Raw genomic sequence first — 10,000 nt, forward strand, 5'->3', positions numbered from 1 at the left:
TCCTAAAATCCTATTGCCGATATCAGCGGAAAACACACACACTGCAGAGCAGTTTTTTTTTTTAAATCGTGACAACATATCGCTGTGTTATCATTTAATATAATTTCACTCAAGAGGGAAAAGCAGTCCCGGTGAAAGCTTGCTCCATAACCTGTATGAGTTTCACCACTGTCCCCTGCACTGTTTCTTAGGTGTTTTGCCTCTCCCAGTACACCGTCAGAGGCTCCAATCTCCAGGACACACATGACCTCACCTGACCCCTGACCATCTCTTTTTTTTTTATTTACCTCCCAGTACGCTGACCCGACTTCCCGTTTTTCTCATTTCCCCCTCAACACTTCCAGATCAAATTCTCAGTTCCAATTTTTTTTTTTTTTGTAGCTGGGTTGTGAGTTACTCCAGCCATGACAGAGAGAAATTTATAAACAAATGGAAAACAGATGACTGAGGTCTAGGAAGGTGAATAATAGAGGCACCTGGTCGTACTAGATAAGAACTGGTTTATGGCATTGTACAGATAAAACGTATCGTCCACTAGAGACGAACCGATAAAGCAATCGTTGGGCGAAACATCATCTCAGTGCGCCACCATTAACCGCATACTGTCTCTTGTTATATTCCTGAGTTTGTATTCATGATGCTCTCTTCTTCGAGTACTGTTGTCATCTACAAGAACTGTTCTCTTCTAAGAGTATTATTCACATCTACAAGAAGTGTTCTCTTCTACGAGTACTGTTCACTACGAATGTTCATCTTAAGTCTTACATTTCTTATCTTCTCTCCTTCATGGAGTTAATATACAAAGCAAACTCATTGATTCACTCTGCTATCTTCACTACGACCTCTGCTACACTCCCCTGTCTTCACTACGACCTCTGCTACACTCCCCTGTCTTCACTACGACCTCTGCTACACTCCCCTGTCTTCACTACGACCTCTGCTACACTCCCCTGTCTTCACTACGACCTCTGCTACACTCCCCTGTCTTCACTACGACCTCTGCTACACTCCCCTGTCTTCACTACGACCTCTGCTACACTCGCCTGTCTTCTCTACGACCTCTGCTACACTCCCTGTCTTCACTACGACCTCTGCTACACTCCCCTGTCTTCACTACGACCTCTGCTACACTCCCCTGTCTTCACTACGACCTCTGCTACACTCCCCTGTCTTCACTACGACCTCTGCTACACTCCCCTGTCTTCACTACGACCTCTGCTACACTCCCCTGTCTTCACTACGACCTCTGCTACACTCCCCTGTCTTCACTACGACCTCTGCTACGCTCCCCTGTCTTCACTACGACCTCTGCTACACTCCCCTGTCTTCACTACGACCTCTGCTACGCTCCCCTGTCTTCACTACGACCTCTGCTACACTCCCCTGTCTTCACTACGACCTCTGCTACACTCCCCTGTCTTCACTACGACCTCTGCTACGACCTCTGCTCCCCTGTCTTCACTACGACCTCTGCTACACTCCCCTGTCTTCACTACGACCTCTGCTACACTCCCCTGTCTTCACTACGACCTCTGCTACACTCCCCTGTCTTCACTACGACCTCTGCTACACTCCCCTGTCTTCACTACGACCTCTGCTACGCTCCCCTGTCTTCACTACGACCTCTGCTACACTCCCCTGTCTTCACTACGACCTCTGCTACACTCCCCTGTCTTCACTACGACCTCTGCTACGCTCCCCTGTCTTCACTACGACCTCTGCTACACTCCCCTGTCTTCACTACGACCTCTGCTACGCTCCCCTGTCTTCACTACGACCTCTGCTACACTCCCCTGTCTTCACTACGACCTCTGCTACGCTCCCCTGTCTTCACTACGACCTCTGCTACACTCCCCTGTCTTCACTACGACCTCTGCTACACTCCCCTGTCTTCACTACGACCTCTGCTACACTCCCCTGTCTTCACTACGACCTCTGCTACACTCCCCTGTCTTCACTACGACCTCTGCTACACTCCCCTGTCTTCACTACGACCTCTGCTACACTCCCCTGTCTTCACTACGACCTCTGCTACGCTCCCCTGTCTTCACTACGACCTCTGCTACACTCCCCTGTCTTCACTACGACCTCTGCTACGCTCCCCTGTCTTCACTACGACCTCTGCTACACTCCCCTGTCTTCACTACGACCTCTGCTACGCTCCCCTGTCTTCACTACGACCTCTGCTACACTCCCCTGTCTTCACTACGACCTCTGCTACGCTCCCCTGTCTTCACTACGACCTCTGCTACACTCCCCTGTCTTCACTACGACCTCTGCTACGCTCCCCTGTCTTCACTACGACCTCTGCTACACTCCCCTGTCTTCACTACGACCTCTGCTACACTCCCCTGTCTTCACTACGACCTCTGCTACACTCCCCTGTCTTCACTACGACCTCTGCTACACTCCCCTGTCTTCACTACGACCTCTGCTACACTCCCCTGTCTTCACTACGACCTCTGCTACACTCCCCTGTCTTCACTACGACCTCTGCTACACTCCCCTGTCTTCACTACGACCTCTGCTACACTCCCCTGTCTTCACTACGACCTCTGCTACACTCCCCTGTCTTCACTACGACCTCTGCTACACTCCCCTGTCTTCACTACGACCTCTGCTACACTCCCCTGTCTTCACTACGACCTCTGCTACACTCCCCTGTCTTCACTACGACCTCTGCTACACTCCCCTGTCTTCACTACGACCTCTGCTACACTCCCCTGTCTTCACTACGACCTCTGCTACACTCCCCTGTCTTCACTACGACCTCTGCTACACTCCCCTGTCTTCACTACGACCTCTGCTACACTCCCCTGTCTTCACTACGACCTCTGCTACACTCCCCTGTCTTCACTACGACCTCTGCTACACTCCCCTGTCTTCACTACGACCTCTGCTACACTCCCCTGTCTTCACTACGACCTCTGCTACACTCCCCTGTCTTCACTACGACCTCTGCTACATTCTTCTATCTTCACTACGACCTTTACTACTCTCTCCTATCGTCACTACAACCTCTGCTACACTCCCCTGTCTTCACTACAACTCTCTTCCCCACCGGGGGCGCTGACCGTCGGAACACCCTCCAGTTATACCCCTCCAGCTATGCCACAAACAGAATATAAGAAAAAAAATGTTTTTATTGACATCTTCAAAATAAATATAAAATAATGAATGAGAATCCTCGACCAAACTGATTTCCAACCTGGTATATTACCCTTAAAACAGATGTTTCAAATTATAATATAACCTATCACGTCGTGAATCACACCCCAACAGCCATTCTCCGCCGCGGGGCTGAAAAAAAAAAGTTAAAAAATGAATTTCCTTAAAACCTCGGGCGGTGCGTGCATGAAATACGAGGTCGGATGATGTAATTAACTCACAGATAGCCGACAGTTATCATTAACTATTACTCCCGGGCGGCCTGACATAAACTGGGGCTAATTTCAGGTCCCCAGTGACTAGCAGGTAACTGATGGTAGGTAACAGTTGGTTATGGGAGTAGTACGTCAAGCAGGGAAGTAATGGAGGAGGGACTGGTTAGCCAGCCTTCCCTGCTGCCTGTCTCTCATCCCAGGCCTCTGCCTCTCTCTCTCTCTCTCTCTCTCTCTCTCCCCTAACCACAGGTCTCTGTCTTTGTCTGTCACTGTCTGTCTTTCTCTCCCCCCTCACACCAGTCCTGTCTCTCTCTCTCTCTCTCTCTCTCTCTCTCTCTCTCTCTCTCTCTCTCTCTCTCTCTCTCTCTTTCCTCTCACCCCAGGGCTTCTGTCCCCTCACCCCAGGGTCTTATTACCTCTCCCCTTCTGGTCATCTCTCACCCATCACTCTCTCTCCCCAACATCTTTCTCCAGGAATATTGAGTAAGATCATTTTTCTCCCCCGTGGCTCCTCTGTCTGTGAATTATCTCTGAGACATGATAGAATAATTTTGTTATGATTCATTTCTTTTCCATGATAATTTTCATGATGGTGGTGGCGGTGGCGGCGGCGACGGCGGCGGTGGTGGTGATGATGAGGATAAAAATGACGGTGACTGTGATAATAATGGTGGTGTAATGGTGATGATGAATACGTTATAACTAAGAACATTTAGTAACAGACATCAGCTACAATAACACAATCGTTAAAACGCTCGAAAAGCGTTAAACGTTAAATAAAACGTCCTACAACCTTCTACCAGCTAACCGGCGGAGCCGGAGTTAATTTACGGGTGAGTTGAGACTAGAAGCAAGTCCCCTTTTACACGCGTTATGGGAAAGCCTCGTGAACCACGTTAAAAGGGAACGTAGGATCGAGCCTCACCCACTTCGTTTGCTGAATGACCCAGACGGGCTTAGCGCTTAGCATAGATATGTGAATCCATACGCACAGTCGGTAAATAGGTACTTCCTTAGGATGCACTATGGGAAGTGAGCGTTACTTTCACCGCACACATAAGTACGATAAGGCACCTAAATTACTGGGAACGGTTGAAGGTCCTTGATCTGTATTCCCTGGAACGCAGGCGAGAGAGATACATGATAATATACACTTCGAAGGTCCTGGAGGGATTGGTACCAAACCTGCACACGAAAATCACTCCCTATGAAAGCAAAAGACTCGGCAGGAGATACAACATTCCCCCGATGAAAAGCAGGGGTGCCACGAGTACAAGGAGAGGCAACACAGTAAGTGTCCGGGGCCCAAGATTGTTCAACTGCCTCCCAACATACATAAGGGGGATTACCAACAGACCTCTGGCTGTCTTTAAGAAGGCACTGGACAGGCACCTAAAGTTAGTACCTGATCAACCGGGCTGTGGTTCGTACGTCAGCTTGCGTGCGGCTAGCAGTAATAGCCTGGTTGATCAGACCCTGATCCACCATGAGGCCTGGTCTCGGACCGACCCGCGGGGGTGTTGACCCCCGAAACCCTCTCCAGGTCAACTGCAGGTCCAGGTCTACTATACCTTAAACAGAACTCGTGGTATCGTGGTGGGTGGTAGTATATACCTTAATAGATTGGTGGTATCCTGGGGAGTGCTGGTATTCCTTAAACAGGACTGATGGTATCCTGGGGGTGGTAAAATACCTTAGACAAGACTGAGTTTTGATGTGTTCGTTATCATGTGTTTTCGTTATCGTGTGTGTTCGTTATCGTGTGAATTCGTTATCATGTATGTTCGTTATCATGTGTGTGTTCCTTATGTGCGTTTGCTATCATGAATGCTGGTTATCATGTGTGCTCTTCATTGCCATGTGTGATAGTTATCTTAGTTATGTGTGTGTTCCTTACCATTTGTGTTCATTATTACAAAGTGCGTTCAATGGTGTCTCACGCTATACAGTTTAATAACAATCCACTTTAGAATAGATAAATGAGTTTCCACCATGATAACACTACAAGATCACATGATCACGGTTTTATATCATACTTAGCACGTAGCCTTTATTACCAAACACACACACACACACACACACCATTGCCTGTGTGTGTGTGTGATCAAACGTGTGCATTTTAAACACCGAGGACTTGAAGGGAGATTAGCTAGAAGCTGCTCCATACTCCATCTACCAAGCACGAGATATCAACCTTGCTTTTAACTTGAGGGTTGATTGTATGATCAACCTGGGTGTTGAATGTATGATCAAATAATCACAAGGGAATACTCATAGATTTATTTGTATAAACTGGCCTTTAAGCAAGGGGTTTCTTGGGAATTCCTTGAGAGGGAAGGCGTGTGGGGTGGAGAGCCACGGTCACATACCACTGTAAGAAAGATGGCACACAAGTCACTCTCTGCTGATATACGGACAACATTCATATTGCGATGGCGATTGCATGAGGCCATCGGGCGAGAATGGTGTTGCACACTGGTTGAAGATGTGGTCCTGCAATGTTAACCACCACCAAGATATAGCTGCTGCTGCTGCTGTTGTTGTTAGCTTCTGCTGCTGCTGTATTATTACTGTAGTTATTGCTGCTGCTAGCTGTGGTTACGAACTTCAATCCCACCATCCACATTCTCCGGCTGTAGCTCGGTCGTATTTCCACAGTCAGTCCCCACTGCTGAAGGTACCTTGGAAGCAAATACTACGACGCTGTTTCCACGATGTTGACACTCCTTGAAGGGTGCGTCAAGGAGTTTCTCCAGGACATGTACCTCTTAGCTGCAGCTCCTGGAATCTCATAAGTCCTTAAAGGACAGGACAAAGAATTCCGAAGGACCAGTACTTCTTAGCTGCAGCCCAGATGGATGAAGTCAGTAGTAAGATACAATGTTTTCGTCGAGAGACAATTCGATGGATGAAGTATGCCTTAATGCTAGCGATGGGCTCTTTTTCAGAGGCTGTCATTAAGAATATAAGAAAGAGCACTGCAGCAGGCTTACTGGCCCATGCCAAGCAAGTCCAAGTCACTCTCCTCATTAGAAGGACCACTGCAACAAACCTACTGGTCCATGTTAGGTAAGTCCAAGTCACACACCCACTCATAAGAAGGAAGGAGCATTGATGCAGGTCTACTGGCCTAAGCTAGGCAGGGCTAACTACCTCCCATTTCTCACTCACTTTACGACCCTATGAGTTTAGTGCTTTCCTATGAATATAATAATGATAATGATGGGTGAGGGACACGTGACTTTACAGTGTTACTGTCAATTTACTCCCTCAGTGTGGCCACCGGCTCATTGATCTCCCTCCTACAACATTATCAAATATGCACCACGGTAAGTGTGCTGACATCAATATGGTGCTTTTGAGTGTAGTGTGTTAGCGTGTGTGTAATTACTGGAACTCTTTAATGAACCGAGTGACACGGTTGTGCCATGTATGTTGATGTGTGAGTGTGTACTCACCTAATTGTACTCACCTGATTGTGGTTGCAGGGGTCGAGTCTCAGCTCCTGGCCCCGCCTCTTCACTGATCGCTACTAGGTCCTCTCCCTCTCTGCTTCCTGAGCTATGTCATACCTCTTCTTAAAACTATGTATGGTTCCTGCCTCCACTACTTCACTTGCTAGGCTATTCCACTTCCTGACGACTCTATGACTGAAGAAATACTTCCTAACGTCCCTGTGACTCGTCTGAGTCTTCAGCTTCCAGTTGTGACCCCTTGTTTCTGTGTTCCCTCTCTGGAACATCCTGTGCGTGTGTGTGTGTGTGTGTATGTGTGTGTGTGTGTACTCACCTAATTGTACTCACCTAATTGTGGTTGCAGGGGTCGAGACTCAGCTCCTGGCCCCGCCTCTTCACTGATCGCTACTAGGTCCTCTCTCTCTCTGCTTCCTGAGCTTTATCATACCTCTTCTTAAAACTATGTATGGTTCCTGCCTCCACTACTTCACTTGCTAGGCTATTCCACTTCCTGACGACTCTATGACTGAAAGAATACTTCCTAACGTCCCTGTGACTCGTCTGAGTCTTCAGCTTCCAGTTGTGACCCCTTGTTCCTGTGTCTCCTCTCTGGAACATCCTATCTCTGTCCACCTTGTCTATTCCCCGCAGTATCTTGTATGTCGTTATCATGTCTCCCCTGACCCTTCTGTCCTCCAGTGTCGTCAGTTCGAGTTCCCTCAACCTTTCCTCGTACGACATTCCCCTAAGCTCTGGGACTAGCCTAGCTGCAAACCTTTGTGCTTTCTCTAACTTCTTGACGTGCTTGACCAGGTGTGGGTTCCAGACTGGTGCTGCATACTCCAGTATGGGCCTAACGTACACAGCGTACAGTGTCTTGAACGATTCCTTATTAAGGTATCGGAACGCTATTCTCAGGTTTGTCACGCGCCCGTATGCTGCAGCAGTTATTTGGTTGATGTGTGCCTTCGGTGACGTGCTCGGTGTTATGGTCACCCCGAGGTCTTTCTCCCTGAGTGAGGTCTGTAGTCTTTGTCCACCTAGCCTATACTCTGTCTGCGGTCTTCTTTGCCCCTCCCCGATCTTCATGACCTTTCATTTGGCAGGATTGAATTCGAGAAGCCAGTTACTGGACCACATGTCCAGCCTGTCCAGGTCTCTTTGCAGTCCTGCCTCATCCTCATCCGATTTAATTCTTCTCATCAACTTCACATCATCTGCGAATAGGGACACTTCAGAGTCTATTCCTTCCATCATGTCGTTCACATATATCAAAAATAGCACGGGTCCTAGAACTGACCCCTGTGGGACCCCGCTCGTCACAGGCGCCCACTGTGATACCTCTTCACGTACCATGACTCGTTGCTGCCTCCCTGTCAGGTATTCCCTGATCCATTGCAGTGCCCTCCCTGTTACATGCGCCTGATCCTCCAGCTTCTGCACTAATTTCTTGTGGGGAACTGTGTCAAAGGCCTTCCTGCAGTCTAGGAAAACGCAATCTACCCACCCCTCTCTCTCGTGTCTTACTTCTGTTACCTTGTCATAAAACTCCAGGAGGTTTGTGATACAAGATTTGCCTTCCATGAACCCATGTTGGTTTTCATTTATAATCTTGTTCCGTTCCAGGTGTTCCACCACTCTCCTCCTGATAATCTTCTCCATGACTTTGCACACAACACAGGTCTGTAGTTTAGCGCCTCGATTCTGTTTCCTTTCTTAAATATAGGGACTACATTAGCTGTCTTCCATTTCTCAGGTAGTTGCCCAGTTTCAAGGGATGTGTTGAAGATTGTGGTTAGAGGCACGCACAGCATCTCTGCTCCTTCTCTAAGGACCCATGGGGAGATGTTGTCCGGTCCCATCTCCTTTGAGGTATCAAGGTCGCTTAGGAGCTTCTTCACCTCCTCCTCGGTTGTTCGTATGTCATCCAACACTTGTTGGTATATTCCCTCTTGATGTTCCCTTCTGTGCTGTCTTCCCACAGCCTTTCCTGTCTCTACTGTAAAAACTTCCTTAAATCTCCTGTTTAGCTCCTCACATACCTCCTGATCATTTCTTGTGAGTTCTCCACCTTCTGTCCTTAATCTGATCACCTGGTATTTGACTGTCTTCCTCCTGATGTGGCTATACAACAGTTTCGGGTGAGTCTTGATTCTCGATGCTATGTCATTTTCATACTGTCGCTGGGCCTCCCTCCTTACCTGTGCATACTCGTTCCTGGCTCTGCGACTGATCTCCCTATTTTCGTGTGTTCTCTGTCTTCTGTACTTTTTCTATTCTCTATTGCACTTGGTTTTTGCCTCTTTACACCGTCGGGTAAACCAGGGGCTCGTTCTGGTCTTCCCGTTGTTTCTGCTGCCCTTGGGAATAAACCTTTCCACTGCCTCCTTGCATTTTGTTGTTACATATTCCATCATTTCGTTTACTGGCTTTCCCGCCAGTTCTCTGTCCCACGGAACCTCCCGCAGGAAGTTCTTCAACCCTATGTAGTCCCCTCTTTTATAGTCGGGCTTTTCCCATTCAGCTCCTGTTACTCTCTCCACTTGCAGCTCTACTATGTATTCAAAACACAAAACCACGTGGTCGCTAGCTCCTAGGGGACTCTCATACTTGATGTCCTCAATGTCTGAGCTGCCCAGGGTGAACACAAGGTCCAATCTTGCTGGTTCATCCTCCACTCTCACTCTGGTTGTGTCCTTAACATGTTGGTGCATGAGGTTTTCCAGCACCACGTCCAACATCTTGGCTCTCCATGTTTCGGGACCCCCATGTGGCTCGAGGTTTTCCCAGTCAATCTCCCTGTGGTTGAAATCTCCCATAACCAGCAACTTTGCTCTGCTGGAGTGAGCTCTTCTTGCCACCTCAGCAAGTGTGTCCACCATTGCTCTGTTGCTCTCTTCATATTCCTCTCTTGGCCTCCTGCAGTTCAGTGGTGGATTATACATCACTGCAATGACTACCTTGTGTTCCCCAGACTGAAGTGTACCTGCTATGTAGTCTCTTTCTCCCGTCTCATCTATGCCTTCCATTTTCTCGAATTTCCATTTGTTTTTTACGAGCAGAGCAACCCCACCTCCCCCTCTGCCCCTTCTATCTTTCCTCATGATCTGGTATCCTTGTGGGAAGATTGCATCTGTTACTGTCTCCGTGAGTTTCGTTTCT

General features: G+C 48.2%; 1 protein-coding gene across 1 annotated transcript in view; it reads right to left on the minus strand.

Moving 5' to 3' along the window:
* The window catches only part of LOC128686648 (zwei Ig domain protein zig-8), a 120,568-nt gene that overhangs the window by 32,333 nt on the left and 78,235 nt on the right, over positions 1–10,000 (minus strand). The gene's annotated exons all lie outside the window — the stretch shown is intronic.

Source organism: Cherax quadricarinatus, chromosome 12 (genome assembly GCF_038502225.1).
Source record: "Cherax quadricarinatus isolate ZL_2023a chromosome 12, ASM3850222v1, whole genome shotgun sequence".
NCBI classification, from domain to species: Eukaryota; Metazoa; Arthropoda; class Malacostraca; order Decapoda; family Parastacidae; genus Cherax; species Cherax quadricarinatus.